Here is a 16,709-nt window from a genome sequence, read left to right on the forward strand (position 1 = left end):
TTCTGGGCTCTTGAGAGCATCAATTCTGTCTCTGTCTGTATCCCTGGCATCTACTACCGTGGCTGGACCATACTCGGCTTTTAATAAGTGTTTCTTGAGAGAGTGAAGTACCAGACACCTAATGAGATCTGATAAAGGAGACCAAAAGAAATGAATCAACCATCCATTTATTCACCAAATATCTAGTGGAGGATATAGCAATTTTTTAAGTCCTTGCCTTAAGACACCTCGCATTCATGATATTTTGTTGTATATAACCAGGGGATGGGGGGTGGAGGAGAGACAGGCTTTTTGCTGTGTAGGTATGATGCAGACATTATTTTTCCTCCACTCCGGCAAAAGTTGAAGGCTTCTTTGGAGGTAGAGGAGGAACAATAAAAGGAGTATTAACAAAGAAACCCCAAACTATTTTGGGGGAATTTGGGCTAAAATTATGCCTTTCATCCTATCCTAAAGAGCAAGTAATACAGAATGGTTTACAGGAGAAAAACATGAGCTTTGGTTTCTGTATTTAGGCAGCTTCATTCTTACCCAGACCATGTCCCCTTGTTCTCTCAGGCCTCAGTTTCTATGCCTGAAAATCAGGGAAAATAAATTCTCAGACATTTTGCAGGATAGATGTGAGATTGAGGAAGGAGAGCAAAGAATATAAGCCCTTCATTAGATTTTAGGACATAGAATAATAGATAACTCTTTCCAGAGCTCTACCTGTAAATACCCATTGTTCTAAGTCTTTTATAGCATTAAACTTCACTATGAAATTAGCAATATTACTAACTTTGAGAAAACTGGAGTCCAAGGAGATAAATAATTTGCTCAAAGTCACCCAGCTAGGAAATAAGGAGTGGGGGGCAGAATGAGGAAGGAGGCAGCCTGGCCCTATAGACACTGGCCTTAGTGCTAGGTTGTACTTCCTCCATGGAGAGCATGTGTACCCTTTCTTCCATGCTGCACCGACTGCTGAATATGGTAGAAGGACAAGATCTTTACAAGGTTGATCCTTAATAGACTTTCTCATCTTCCTCACATTTTAGAGCATGCTGATCTGCCATGAAACAAAGTCTGGATGGAAAGACTGGGGGCCTGAGAAGCAGCCTCTCTGACAGTTTCATTTGTCTGCCTGGGAATGTAATGGCTTGGGGGTCCTTCTACCTCTTGGACTGAAGAGCAACTGACTTCACTCCTTCCTGTCAATGATGGCATTCAATTCCAAGATCCAGAAATCAGTGCTTACGTCCCAAACACAAAAACCTGTATTATAAGGAGTTCATTGGCACTTGCCTATGCACTTAATTGTAGAAAAAAATATAGAGGCAGACCTATCCACTCACATACATAGCATGATATACAATGGTAATACAGGTGCAGAAACTTCCCAAAAGACATTGGTACATCTCTACATTGATAGATTAGTGACAGAGACAGAGGCAGAGACAGAGACAAGATGGAGATGGAGATGGAGATAGACTAATACATAATGAAACTGAAAACTCTTAAAGGGATAAATGGGGTAAATGTCCCCTTTGCCTTTGAAGATCAAAGATAAGGATATTTATTTAGTCATAGTTCTGGAAGGTAGAGGATAAAAGCCAAATTGTTGAAAACTTGGGCCCCTTCTGACATATTCTTTTGATTCCATATCTTGGAATGCACTCTTGGCTTTTTTAGCAATCCCTCAAATTGCTTCTCTTTCTTGATGCACCCACACTGCTAGTATGTTAACAAAGGATTACAAATTCCTCCTCAAGAGAGCATCAGGGTGAGGCTCAGGGAATAAGGAACCACTTAGACCCAGATGACTAAGGCAAAAATTATGCACACACAAAGGCAGTATAAAATCCTTAAGGCAAAAGTAAAAACTAAGATAGCCAGAACAGTCCTACTGGAGACCATTGGAAGTGACGTAACACATCATGAGTCCTTTCTTGCTGACCTTGGTTCTTTTGGTATTATTATTATCAATACTTGGGTTTATGTCATGTTCAACTGTCAATGAGTTAGCTGCAAAATAATTGGCATGCATTGGACTGGGGGAATACTTCAGCATTCCTGAGATGAATTGAGTGAACAGGAAACAATCTTTGAAGACAAGGAAGAAGCATCAAAGATAGGTAAGCCTGGAATGTCCTTATGAAAGGGCCTTCCTAATCCTTCTGCCTTAAGAAGAATATCACATTGACACTCGGGCCTGGGAGGAAACTGAGGCCACATGAGGGAGAGGTGAGAGAGGAAAGAACTGCTGTTTTTTTTTAACGTTACCTTCCTCTGAAGTGCTTATACATACATTGATTCAAGTTTGATTTTCATAAGCACCTGAGGTAGATCCTACCTCCATTTTTACAGATGGGAAAGTAGGCAAAATACAGGTACAACCTATTATCTGAGATTATGCATTTGGTAAGTGTTGTATCTGGAACCCAGACACCTCAATCCCATCCTTCTTTACGTATCCAAATTCCCCCTCTCTAGTGGAAAACTGGGGACCCGCCTAGGCTGAGAGTTTCTTAGAGAGGAAGCCACCTTGTGGGAGTTCTTTACTTGAAGTCTTACGTAACACTCAGGTCAAAGGGACAGAAACTGCAGAGAATAAAGATGGAAACAAAGATCAGATACGGGCACCACGGCCAGTCTTTAGACCTGAGAAGGGTCAGGCAAAGAGACAGAAGCCAGGGTAAACACAGGGGCTGGAGAAGCAAACTGAGGAGTATGGGGACCACGGGCGAAGGGAAGGAAGGAGGGTGTTCTTCGGTGAATATTTGGGAAGATGTTTTGGCCAAAGTGGGCTTTCATATGACCCTCAGCATGATGTGAGGCAAGGTCATCCGTTTTTAAAATTCCAGAGTTTGGTTCTTCTTGTTTGTTTTTGATAATTTACTCATTTCATTGAATTCCCACCCTTTTCAGGGTCATGCAAAGATATAAGTTCTCAGGGGTGAGGTTCCAAGGGACTTTATCACTCCACTAGCAGCTTGCCTAATAGTATGCAGGATCAGATATCGAGCAGTAACTATTCAGCTATAGATACCAGCTTCCTGTGTTTGGAAAAGGTAAGGAAATTGTTCATTCATTCTACAAATACTTGCGGAGGATGCAAAAATGGAACAGGGCCATCATGGACATTCAGATAAAATGCTGGGGGAGTTTAGAGGAGGAAGCTGGCATTTGAGCTGGGACTAAAATCCACCCTAGCTCTCGTATGTGTGTGCAAGTGCATGCTTTCAATGCCTTCTTATAGGAATGACGTTTGTACTAATCCCACTGTATTACAATTATCCAGTGACTTGTCTGCCTCTCTTGATCAAGCTGAAAACTCTTAAAGGGAAAGTACTGAAGCTTGTTCATCATTGAACCTATACTACTAGTAGTAATAGTATACATTTTTAAAATCTTTACTAAATTTTAATTGATTTTAAATTAATCATCAGACCCAGAGTTTAAAAAACCTGACTCCAATGACAAAACCCAGCCCTAGGATTTGCAATGCATGATCCTATGCTTTCTCTATGAAATGACGAGGCTTCTGATGTTCCCTCCTGAGCAGAGTCTACAGAAAATCAAGAATTTCCCACAGAATTAAAAACAGTGCCACAGACATGGGAACATTCAACAAATATTTTATCAGAACAATCAAATGATTTGACTTATAGCAAAACACAAATTAGTGTGACTTCGGAAAATATTTTCATCATATCCTCGTCGTATTTTTTCATCATGTAGAATCCCTTGCAAAGAAACAGAGGATATGAAGACCATATGACATGAGGTTTCACATTAGCTTGATTTGACAAAGACGCAAATAATGCACAGACCATCTGTACATGAGAACCAGATGTCTCATTTGCATTTGGATTTTTCCAGTAGAAATGAATGTGGAGGGCTTGAGAAATGCATTAAATTTGTTTTAATTGACATAGACTTAGAATGTTGAGACAAATTGTTTTCCAGGCATCAAATGCAAAGGTCAGTGTGTGCACTTGAAGGGGTATAAATAACAATGAAGATGGGCAAGGCAGCTGAGGTCAGCACTAGAAGCATCTGGAGGATATGGAAACTACAAGGAGACAGATATTGGAGGCACAGAAAAACACCCGACTTTAATTAATACTGCTGAGACCATCTCATGTACCAGTTGTTGTAAAAGCAACTTCTGCATTCATTGTTTCACTTAATTATCATAACATCCATATAGAGAAACTCATGAAACCCCGTTCTGCAGATTAAAAAATAAAAAGACATAGAGACTCAAAGAGATTAAGCTGACTTGCCCATGCAGCCACAACTAGCAACTGTCTGCGTCAGGAATCAAACCTATGACTTGTCGCTTACTGACCAGTGCTCTAAAGGAGACAAGGCAGTGAGGAACAGGCAGGTTCCCTGGTGTCAAAAGCGAGACAACAGATTTAGAGAGTCAGCAAGACCAGCCTAACTGGCAAGAAGCACCAAGGTGGAGTTTGTTAAAAGGTCTACCTAAGAGAGTAGTCCAGGAATCACAGGTATCGAAGTCCTTGAGGCCTTTAGGTAAAACCTGAACATTGAACCCTGCCAGGGCAGAGATACTACCGTGGCTGTAAAGTGTGGATGTAGTTTTATCCTCTGGAGTCCTGGTCATTTTGGTTCAGTACAAATGGTGAGTCAGGGATTTTGAAACAGCGAAGAAGAGCCAAGCTCTAAGGAAAACTCAAATGGTCTATTTTATCCTGTTCTGTTTCCAGTTTTAGAATGAATATACTTCTGCTAGCTCAGAGTTTGAGCCCCCTTGAGCAGAAAGAGTTAATCCCTTTGGAATTTGGTGGGAAGCTGGGTTGGTTAGGCTGTGGGGAAGAAAAAAAAAAAAAAACTACCAGCATTTAGCTCATTGAAACAGAGAAGGGGCCTGTGGGTCACTGTTGTTCAGCACCAAGACTAGGAAATGGTTTATTGTACAACATTCAATAAGCATTTTCTCTGAAGGAAGTGGGCTGTAAATGTGTCAAATGACAGTTATGGATTGGTCTCTGGGGAGAGGAGATGTGTTGAATTGCTTTACTTGATAAATTGACTTAGGAATTAAATGTAAACTTCTACTCTGAATCACATGGACCTAGAGCATTTCTTAACTCTATTTCAATAATGCTCTATTGAGAATGGTATTCCTTAATATTTATGTGGTTCTTCATGAATTTTCCAAGGTATGTTTATACTTATCATTCTTGAATTTCTTGTTGCTTGTGTTGAATTGAACCAAATTTGGCCTGAGAATGACTCTATACTTTGATTCCTTATTTAACACCTGCAACCTAACTTAGTACAGAAACGAACTGAAAGCCAACCATAGGGGCATACTGTCATAACAAATAACTGAGTCTTGGCCCAACAGAACAGCTAAGCTCCAATCAATCACTGATCAGACCTTATGCAAATAGGGCAAACACCAAGCTATTTCTGTGCCTCACTTCCATTTTCATAAATGCTGTCCACCCATGTTGTAAAGGGGAACTCTCTGGCTCTGAGGGTTGCCCAATTTATGAATAGTTCTTTGCTCAATTAAATTCTGCTGAATTTAATTTGCCTAAAGTTTTTATTTGAATACATGGGAAGAGCAAAGCATTATTATTCCCTCTCCCTTTAAAATAAATTTTTTTAGAGATGGAGTTTGCTCTGTTGCCCAAGCTGGAGTGCAGTGGCATGATCATAGTTCACTGTAACCTTGAAATTCTGGGTTTAAGTGATCCTGCTACCTCACCCTCACAAGTAGCTGGAACTATAGGCTCATGCTACCACGCCCCTCTCCCTTTCATTTTAGATGAAACAGCAGTGGTACAGGCCAAGCGCAGTGGCTCACGCCTGTAATACGAGCACTTTGGGAGGCCAAGGAGGGCGGATCACCTGAGGTCAGGAGTTCAAGACCAGCCTGGACAACATAGTGAAACCCTGTTTCTATTAAAAATAAAAAATTAGCCAGGTGTGGTGGTGCACGCCTGTAGTCCCAGTCACTCAGGAAGCTGAGGCAGGAGAATCACCTGAATCGGGGAGGTGGAGGTTGCAGTGAGCAGAGATCATGCCACTGCACTCCAGCTTGGGCAACAGAGCAAGACTCCATCTCCAAGGAAAAAAAAACAGCAGTGGTACAGATAGAAGAATGAATTATCAACATAACCAGCGTGAGGCTGCTACGGATAGTAATAATAATAAGAATAATGAATAATTTGTTGAGCACCTCATACTCAGTGCCAGGCATTGGGCTAAGCACCTGATAAATACTCTCATTTAATTGTCATCTCAAGTCTATGATATGGGTACAATTATGATCTGCTTTTGAATAAGAGAAAAAAACTGAGGTTTACAATGGTAAACATTTACCTCTACAAAGGTTTACTCAAGGCCCCACAAGCAGGAGATGATAGAGCTGGGATTTGAGACCCTGCAGGCTAGTTTCAGACTCCTACTTCCAACCAGTGTGCTCTAACTTCCCTTTCCCTCGCTCCTCCTGCACCTATTTAGCCCCCTCTCTACTGTGTCCCACCTGATAGTTTTGCAAGTGCACCTGATTCCGAGAAAATTGGGTAACAGAGCTGTTGAGAATAAATGATAAGGGGTGTAAAGTCCAAGACATGGGAGTTAGCACATTGTAGATGCTCAAACAAATGTTAACCAGTATGTAAATGTATGGAAAACAATGTTACTTTTCTTAACATCAGGACTCCTTTTAGGGAGAGGATTCCAAGTCACTGGAAGGAAACTTTGATCGTTGGTTTAGGGGTTAGAGGACTATGTCCAACTGGCAATTAAACGACTCTACTTCATTCTATGGAAGATGGCTCCATTTACTTTTGGGACTTTATTTGCTGAAAGGGGTATGCAAGATTTCAGTGAACTTAATTCCTTCAGATCATGGGAAGGAGACTGAGGGAAAGGAGAAGCTAAGTACCACTGGGAAGAGAGAATTTGGAGAGAAGGGAGCAGAAATATCTAAAAGGGGATTTCTATTAAATATTTTGCTGTGTCGCATGGAAAATAGACTCTGTCTTGCATCTCCTACAAATCTACAATGTAGTCCTCAGTGCTCATTGATGATTTGTGGAAGGTATGTTCTTTCTGAAGAAGTGAAGTTTCCTAGTTTGAGGAAGGTGCAGGAAGTGAGAGGTTACGATTTTATTGTGTAAAGAGCTGGAAGGTGCCTGGTGCAAGATCAAGCATGGAGCAGGCATTGAAAAAAACCAAACTTACTCTCTCTATTGTCATTATAACCAATGGTAACTTGATTACTAACAGAATAATAGGAGACACAACAAAAGAGCAGAAACACTGGTTCTGCAGTTCGTTAATCAATTCATTATTCAATCATAAGACTGAGGAAAATGCTGCTGCTTCTAGGGATGAGAAAGACCAAGAAGGAGATGTTGGTTCTTGCTTGATGTTTGAAGCATATTGTAACTCATGATAAAACCTGAAGAACAAATTAGATCACATCTCAGCATTTACTGCTTCCCTACTTAAGCTTTGATACCTTACAATAGAGTTTGTCTGCAATTATATTTCCATTTTAAACATATATATGTATACATTATAGCATACATATATATAAGATGTGTATATGATAGCACTGAATAGTGACATGTATCCATACGTATATCTACATGTATACATACACACACACACGTATATGTCATCTAATGGCTGGTCAAACAGCATGGAAGAATAAGCACGCTTACAAGTCAGTGAGAGTATTTGCTGTTGTTGCTTTTTAATCTAATCCTCATATAGTACTTATTATGAGTCAGGTATGCTTTCTGAGTATTAATCCTCAAAATAACTATATGAGGTAGATGCTATCATCCTCCCTACTTTACTCATGAGAAACCTGAAGCACAGAAAGATTAAAAATTTGCCCAAGGTTGCACAGTTCGCCAATAGACAGAGGAGCCCATTGACAGGCAGTCTCTGTTCTTGAGGGATGTTCTGGGAGTGCCACCAAAATGCCAAGAAGAAGTATTAAGCAGGTTGACGAAATTCATACGTTTTTCCCAGCCTCGAGGCATCTCCCAGGAAATGGCTGTGGAAGGAGAGGATAAAGATAGGCAGACAATTGTGGATTGAGTGAAAATCCCTTTATAACAGCCAGCATAAACCTTCCTGTAGCCTCAGAGGAGGCATCAACAATCCAATGTACAGTAGCTAAAAGAAAAACAATTGTCAGGGGCAGGTCACGACTTCAGGGAATTTGAAGAAAAAAAAATGAGGGCATGAAGGTGCAGGATGTCTGGAACACCAGTTCAAAGGTACTATGCTAGAACCACTTGGAACAAATGCTGATTCGGTTTTCGCCGTCATTTCCAGGAACCCATTCCCCAGACCCCAAAAGGACACATGTAATGTGCCCTTTTCGACTTGAGTGGCACAAGAAAGCAGCCAACAGGCTTTGCAGGGACATGCCCTATTCCTTCCAGCTCCAACACCCACAACAGCAGCGAGATGGAATTCTGCATAGAGAACCCCAGTCCAGGTCACGAGGGTAACCTGTTGCCGTGTATGAAAACTACTTGTTGACAATGTCCTGAGCTCACACTGATGGACGTGCTTAACCAGCACTGTCCTTCTCCAAGGATATATTTCTCCTGGGGGAACATGACAGCTTTATTCTGAACAGAATGTCCTGAGTGGGGGATGAAGACAAACTAGAGCCCTTTAGCTGCAGCCTATTTGAAACTGACGCCTGTTCATTTGAACAAGAAGTCCAATTCTTTTCTCCCTGGAACCAATGATGTCATGATTTTCCATAATTTGAACATCATTTATTATTTAATAGACACACAAGCTTATCCCTCTCCTGATTTATATGTGAAGATTCTCTTGAGATCCTTTAAGGATGTGTAAAAAAGATATGTATTTTATGTGTGATCTAAGTTTGAACCCAGAAGGATATCAAAAAAGAAAATGGTAGAGAAATGGCAACAACATCACTATCTTTTGGTTAATGTATTTCTATGCTAACCAACGGAACTGAATTTGGAATAGAAACAGAGTTCAATGAAAGAGCAGATTTAGCCATCCAATCTGCACTACTCATAAAAATATGACTCTGGAATGGGGGCCAATGCTTTCTGGGCACCACGAGGGAGAATTGGCTGCATGACCCTGGGCTTTTCTGAATAAGTTTCCTAATATATAATATTGAAGAGAGTAATATTGAGTTAGCAGCACTATTCTAATTACTATTCTTGCAGTGTGATCCACATGCACGGCATCTTATCTGAACTTCTCTTGTGCCATAAACATTTTACCTTTATAATGATTAGTGGTTTTGTATGCATCTTCTCCTGTTTAGGTCAAAATAACCTAATAACTTAATAGTTTACAGAGGTGTTCATGCACATCAAATCAATTGATCCTCATAGCAATCCTGGTAGATAGGATAAGTAAACATTATTTCATTTTAGAAACAAGGACACGAAGCCAAAGGAGATTTCAATAATTTTCCTAAGCTCATGCAGCTAGAATGTAGTATAAGAGGACACAAGTCTGGCACTTCTGATTCATAGAAGCCAAGTCCTCAGGTCAAATACTGGCTAAACAGGAAGGGCACAGACTTTCACTAACATAGGACCACTATTTCATCCTTGATCCATTTCCTTTTCCATGCCCACTCTCAGGGACTAACACCATTCTTCATTAATATTAGGCTCTTCACAGATATTTGCTGAATTCTTTCACTCATCCACTCATTCATTCATTCATTCATTCATTCAATATTTATTGAATATCTATATGCCAGGCACTCTGTTAGGTGCTAAGATACTATGACAAAAACGACTGACTTGATTGTGCCTTCAAAGGAGCTTATAATGTAGTGGGAGAAAGAAAAAAGGAAGGAAGGGAAGGGTGGAGAGAGGGAAGAAAGAAGGAAGGAAGAAAGGGAGGGAGGGAGGGAGGAAGGGAGGGAGATAAACTGGTCATAAATAAATATTATTTGTTTTTTAAACTGGATAAAACACAAACAGTTTGGTCCAGCCTGGGTAAGTCTCCTTAGTGGTACCCAGAAAGAACTTGGCCTCCTCGCTCAGAGTAATATTTTTATTAATACTGCAAAGATTTCCTAAATGTGGCTTGTTGCAGGGTTTCTGGATTGCTGGGGAGGAAATGTGAAGGTGTGTCCAGCGTGGCTGGAGAAGATCACGTAATGAATTGCAGTGAAATCATGGGAAGCTTGCTAGATTTGTCTTCTGTTCCTTCTCTTTGTCTAGATGAGAGAAGTGTTTATTTAGAAATGTTCTCTCTGCCCTCGACTTAGAAACAAGTCATAAATTTTACAATTCCCATAGAAACCTTCAACTTTTTGTGTATTTTCTCTTTGCTACAAACTCATGGACACTCTCTGAAAATCAACCCTGAATTCACACCACAGCTTCCAATGCATTTCAGTTACATAACGTTTAACAATTCTGAATCAGAATTTTTTGGCACAGTGATTTCATCCAATAGCAAGGGAAGGGAAATAACATGTTTGAGCTCCTGCCTTACAGCAGATTCTCTACCCTCTACCGTTTTATCCTTGGTCCAGGACATAGCAACCCTCAGTAAATAAATGTTTAATGAATGTATGAATAAATGATGTTAGGGCAATAGTGTGACTCTATTTATTTTACTTAAATTACTCAAGGTACGCATTAGAAAATTGCTTTCCTACATATCATGAAAATATTTATAAAAGAATAAAACCAACATCTTCTTCACGCAGAATGTGCTTTTAAAAGTAATGAGTTTTAGTCTTTTGTTTAAAAAATCAGTCTTTTTAAAAAAAAATTTGTCAGATAATAGACACTGATAAAAATTCATTTCTTCCCAGGCATGTTCATTATGGCATATTTATAAACCTGATTGCATAACCAGTAGATAGAAAAATAGCAAAGTGTATATCTTCTAAGAATTCAGTGCTTGAGTAGCATGAATAATTTCAAAACCCAAACCATGTTATAGATAAATAACTCATGCTGTTAACACTTCTCCACTGATGGCATATAAACCACAGCAGTGACAATAAGCAGGAAAAAAATGCAACAGTCTTGCAATCCTTTGTAATGTCATGTTTCTATTTCTACTGCATCCATTTGGGAGAAAATTATATCCCTCACTACTGGAAATTACTTACTCTTGTTAAGGTAAACCATATGATACAATTCTTAAATAATTTTGATGAATAAAGGAAATAATGACAAACAAATACCAAAAGATGTAATCTTGTTTCTTGGCCAAGTTGGTAAGAAAAGGTTTACAGGTAGGATTTTATTTTTAAAAAGATGACTTAGTTCTGGAATTCTTATGTCTTGACTTATTCTCTCAGTTTCTTAAATATTTGGGGGGAAATCAGAAACTTCTTTCAGAGTTGGAAACCTTCTCCTTAGAAGAATGTACATCTGGACAGAATTTTTTAATTTTTTTAATTTTTAGTTTTTTGGGTACATAGTAGGTGTATCTATTTATGGGGTGCATGAGGTGTTTTGACACAGGCATGCAATGTGAAATAAGCACATCATGGAGAATAGGGTATGCATCCCCTCAGGCATTTATTCTTTGAGTTGTAAACAATCTAATTACACTCCTTAAGTTATTTTAAACTTAATTGTGCAATTAAGTTATTATTGACTATAGTCACTCTGTTACGCTAACTTGCATATAATCTCACAGGGTTAAACCGCATTCGAGCCTTAGATGTCCAGGTTCACTCCTTTCTATAGGACAGCAACAACAAAGCTAACAGGAGAGAAAGGAAGTTGCCCATGTGAACTCATGAAAACATCCAGTTTCAGCTTCAGGTTCCCACCAGCTGCTACCATCCAACATGACCTTTCATTTTGGAGACTCCAAAAATACCTCAAGTTTCCAAATGAAAAACTTGAACAAATTATTTCCAAGAGTTCCTACAAAATATTGCTGTAGGAACTGTCTCCAAGACTGCCCCATTTGGCAAGCAGGCTTCAGCATGCCTGAGTGTGCCATGGGTGAATAATAGTGCCAGCTCTTGTTTGTTGTGTGTGTATAATATGCCAGGCACTTGCAAAAGCACTTTACCTTAAGAGGCAGGTTCTATTTGCATTTTACAGAGGAAGAAACTGAGGCTTAAAGTGTCACATGACTCGCCTGTGGTCATACAACCTGGACACTCAGATCCAAGTATTCTAACTCTCCTGGCAGCCATGAGTACAGGCTGCCTGGAGGGGTAGGGATGGGGTGCCACTTGTAAAGACTGTGGACTGAAGTTGAAAGGACACCTTTGCTGAATACTGCTTGGGGATGAGGCACACAATGTTTTTTTAAAAAATGGCTTCATTGAGATACAATTCACATACCATAAAATTCATCCATTTAAAGTATATAACTCAATGGTTTTTAGTTCATTCACAAATATGAACAACTATCATGACAGTCAATGTTAGAAAATTTTCATCACCTCAAAAAAACCCTCCCTGTTCCCAGCCCTAAGAAACCATGAATCTACTTTCTGCCTCTGTAGATTTTACTATTCTGGACATCTATATGAAAAGAATTACATAATATATGTACTTTTTGTGACTGGCTTCTTTCACTTTGCATAATGTTTTCAAGGTTTATCCAAGTTGTAGCGTGTATCAGTACTCTGTTCCTTTTCATAGTTGAATAATATTCCACTGTATGGATATACCACATTATGTTTATTCATGAGTCCATTGATGGATACTTGAGTCAATTCTGCCTTTTGGCTATTGTAAACAATGCTATTATAAACATTCAAGTTTATGTATGAATGTACACTTTTACTCCTCTTTGGGTATATACGTAGGATGAGAATTGCTGGGTCATATGGTAACTCCATGTTTAATCATTTGAAGAACTGCCAGATTGCTTTCTAAAATAGCTGCACCATTTCGTATTCCCATTAGCAGTTTCTGAGGCTTCCTATTTCTGCATGAGGCATGCAATCTTTGTCATGTTGTACCTTACTTAATGACTTCCTGGGTTGGGAGGGCTATGATGCATTCCCCTCATGCCTCTTGGGTTGGAAAGTGACAATCTTTTTTTGGAGGGGATTTAATTTTTAGTTTTTGTGTGTACATGGTGAGTGTATATATTTCTGGGTTGTGTGATATAGTTTAACACAGGCATTCAACACATAATAATCACATCCGGGTGAATGGGGTATGCATCACCTCAAACGTTTATCCTTTGTTTCAATGCAATTATCCTCTATTAGTATTTAAAATGAATGAAAAGTGACAATCTTAACACTGAATTATCTCCCTTTCTCAGTCTGTCAGAACCTTAATATTGTTTTAACGGCACCTTTTGTGCTTGGTTTCCTTTTAGTTTTTTTGGTGATGTTAAAACTCACACACAAAAAAAGTTCACATATAGACACACGCAACACACACCAATTCTTAGTTGTCAGTCACTGACACAAAGCCTGGGGCTTTGATGAGCATCCACAGATTTTGTCTGCCATCTCCAACCAGCAAATACTGTTTGAGAACTCACAAGTATAAGTGATTTGCATTCTTATAAAGCTTATGGTTCCCAAAGCATTTATTTATACATACTCCTATTTGATCCTCTCTGACTATCTAGTATAAAAGATTTTGACATTGGATTTGCACAACTCAAATATAAAAGTGAAGACAACATTCAGCACTTGCTTTTGGGGTTTTGTACCCTCTGATCTGCTTCGTTCTACTTCCTTTCTACCTGATATAAATCTTTCCCTTTTTAAAATTTTTATACTTCAGAGAAACAGTCTTTTCCAATAGGGATTCCAAAATTCAAATTGTGGACCCTTGTCAGTAGCACTGAGCTCCTAACCATACCTGAAGGGAATATTACAAGCCCCTTTGCACTGATGCCAAGCCTCAAATTTGTCTGCTTTCTGTATTCATACTGAAGTGAGCATAAAGCCATAGGCTGATGCCATAACAGGCTGTGCTGTCGGTGAAACCCCTGAAGAAGTATACCAACAAAGATACAACAGAACAATAAAATCAGGCTTAGTCTTTTCTCCAACAATAATTTCAAAACCTCTGGGTAGCTGGTTCTCTTCCCCTTCCTTTTTTGCTCCCCAACTAAAAAATGTATTTTTGCACCTATACTCTTAACATTTTATTTTTACTGTCTTTGCCTTTTTAAATAATCTATTGTGTGTTTACATTTTTTAAATCACTTTGGTCCATTTAATACATGTTTATTGAAGAAGAAATGTTATTTTGGTCCATTCAATCAATGTTTGTGCTTTACAACTTGAGCATCCAGGGGGAACCAAATAGACACTGACCTTGTCCTCATGGAGTTTATATTCCAAGTTCTCTGGTAGAATCCATGTGCTTTAAATGCTGCTATTGCCAGAGAGGCTGTATCTATACATGTTGTGGCTGCACAAACTTATGTCTCTCCTATCTCTGCCCTTTATTTACAAACCACTTCTTTGTTGTCTGATATATGTAAAGGCTACTCCATTATGAAGACCACAAGGGGAACTTTCTCTCTTGCCCTTTGTGGTTTTAGTTTCTTTTCCTGCCCATTGAGCATAGAGATGCTAATAACACAACACCAATTTATATTCATATTTTCTCACTCAATTATATTTTGGTTTTTTATTGGTACCTTTTTTGCAAAATGAATTTGGTAGTTTTCAAAGAAAAATAAAATATGTTTAAACCATTAGTCCATTCTCACACTGCTATAAAGAACTACCTGATACTGGGTCATTTATGAAGAAAAAGGTTTAATTGACTCACAGTTCCGCAGGCTGTACAGGGAGCATAGCTGAGATGCTTCCAAAAACTTACCATCATGGAGGAAGGTGATGGGGAAGCAAGCATGCCTTCCCATGGTGGGGCAGAAGAGAGAGAGAACGAAGGGAGAAGTGCCACACACTTTCAAACAACCAGATCTCGTGAGAACTCACTATCATGAGAACGACAAGGGGAAAATCCACCCCCATAATACAATCATCTCCCACCAAGTCCCTCTCCCAACATTGGGGATTACAATTTGACATAAGATTTGGGTGGGGACACAGAACCAAACCGTATCAATCATTAACATTCAACAAAACACAGCAGTCTGATACTAACCCAAGGCTTAGGAAATCTGCAAATACTGATCACAGAACTTTTCTCCAAGTTCCCATTAGTATGATGACATCATCAAAAATATTTTGCAGGAGCCCTTGAAGCACCAAATCCTTTTCCTGGTCCTAACCTTTATGGAAAGCTTTTTTTTTGTTTTTCTTTTTTCTGTATTATTTCTTTCTCCCTCTCTCCTTTGGCATGCTTGATAGTTTCTCAGAAGTTCCTCAACAAAAGAGACTTTCCCTGATCTTTTGGGAACATTCCCATATTCTTCTTTAGGACCCTTCTCATTTTAGTCAGTCTTTACAGTCTATGATAGACACTGCATATTTTCAGTCACATTCACTATCTAATATTTTCGGTGGAAAGAGCCACGCTTTGGGGTCATAGAGAACTGGGTTCAGTTCTAGGTCTGCTTCTGAAAATAACTGTGTCCTTGGGTAAGGCACTTCCCTTCTGAGTTGGCTTCTTTACCCATAAAATGGAGTTAATAGCATCTTGAACTTGGAGTTCCGATAGGATAATATTTGTGGCAGGCACATTAATGACCCTCATCCAAATATATCCACATCCTAATCCCCAGAACTTGTAAATATGTTAGGTTTCACGGCAAAGGAGAATTCAAGTTGCAGATGGAATTGAGGTTGCTAATCAGTTGACCTTGAGACAGAAGATTACTCTGGATTGCCTGGGTGGGCCTAACGGAATGACAAGGGTCCTCGTAATGGAATGTATCCCTCGTGGAAGAGGGATACAGAACTGTCAGTGTCAGAGTGTTGCGATGTGAAAAAGACTGGACTGACCTTTACTGGCTCTGAAAATGGAAGGAGACCATGAAGCAATGAATACAGGTAGCCTCTAGAAACTGGAAAAGGCAAGGAAACGGATTCTGCCCTACAGCCTACAGAAAGGAATGTATTCCTGACAACACCCTGAGTTTAGCCCACTTGAGCCCATTTTGGATTTCTAACCTCTAGGACCATAATATCATACTTCTGTGTTGTTTTGAACCACTTCATTTATGGTAATTTGTTACAGAAGCAATAGGAAACTGGTAGGCAGAATAATGCCCATGCCCCAAACGTGTCCACACATCAATCCCTAGAACCTGTGGATAGGTCAGCTTAGATGGCAAAAGGTACTTTGCAAATGTGACTATGTTGAGGATCTTAAGCAGGAGAAATTACTCTGGATTATTTGATGAACATATTGTTAACAGCAGGGATCCTCATAAAAGGGTGCCAGAAGGGTCAGTCAAAGAAGGAGATGCAACAGTAGAAGCAGAAATCAGGGTGGTGTGGGGTCATGAGCCAAGAAACACATGCAGCTTTGAGAAGTTGGAAAAGGCAAGAGAACAGATTCCCTGCTAGAGCCTCCAGAAAGGAACACAGCCTCCCAACACCTTGATTTTGGCCCAGGGAGACCCGTCTTGGACTTCTGACCTCGAGAACTGTATAATAATAAATTCATGTTATTTTAAGGTAGTTTATGAGTTTATAAGTTTGTGAGTTTATAAATGTTCCAGTTTATAAGTTTGTGACAATTTTTGATAATTTATTACAGTAGCAATAGGAAACAATACAATATATACTCCCCTTTCCATTTAAATATCACCCTTAACCTTCCTTGTTACATCAA

Source organism: Rhinopithecus roxellana, chromosome 19 (assembly GCF_007565055.1).
Source record: "Rhinopithecus roxellana isolate Shanxi Qingling chromosome 19, ASM756505v1, whole genome shotgun sequence".
NCBI lineage: Eukaryota > Metazoa > Chordata > Mammalia > Primates > Cercopithecidae > Rhinopithecus > Rhinopithecus roxellana.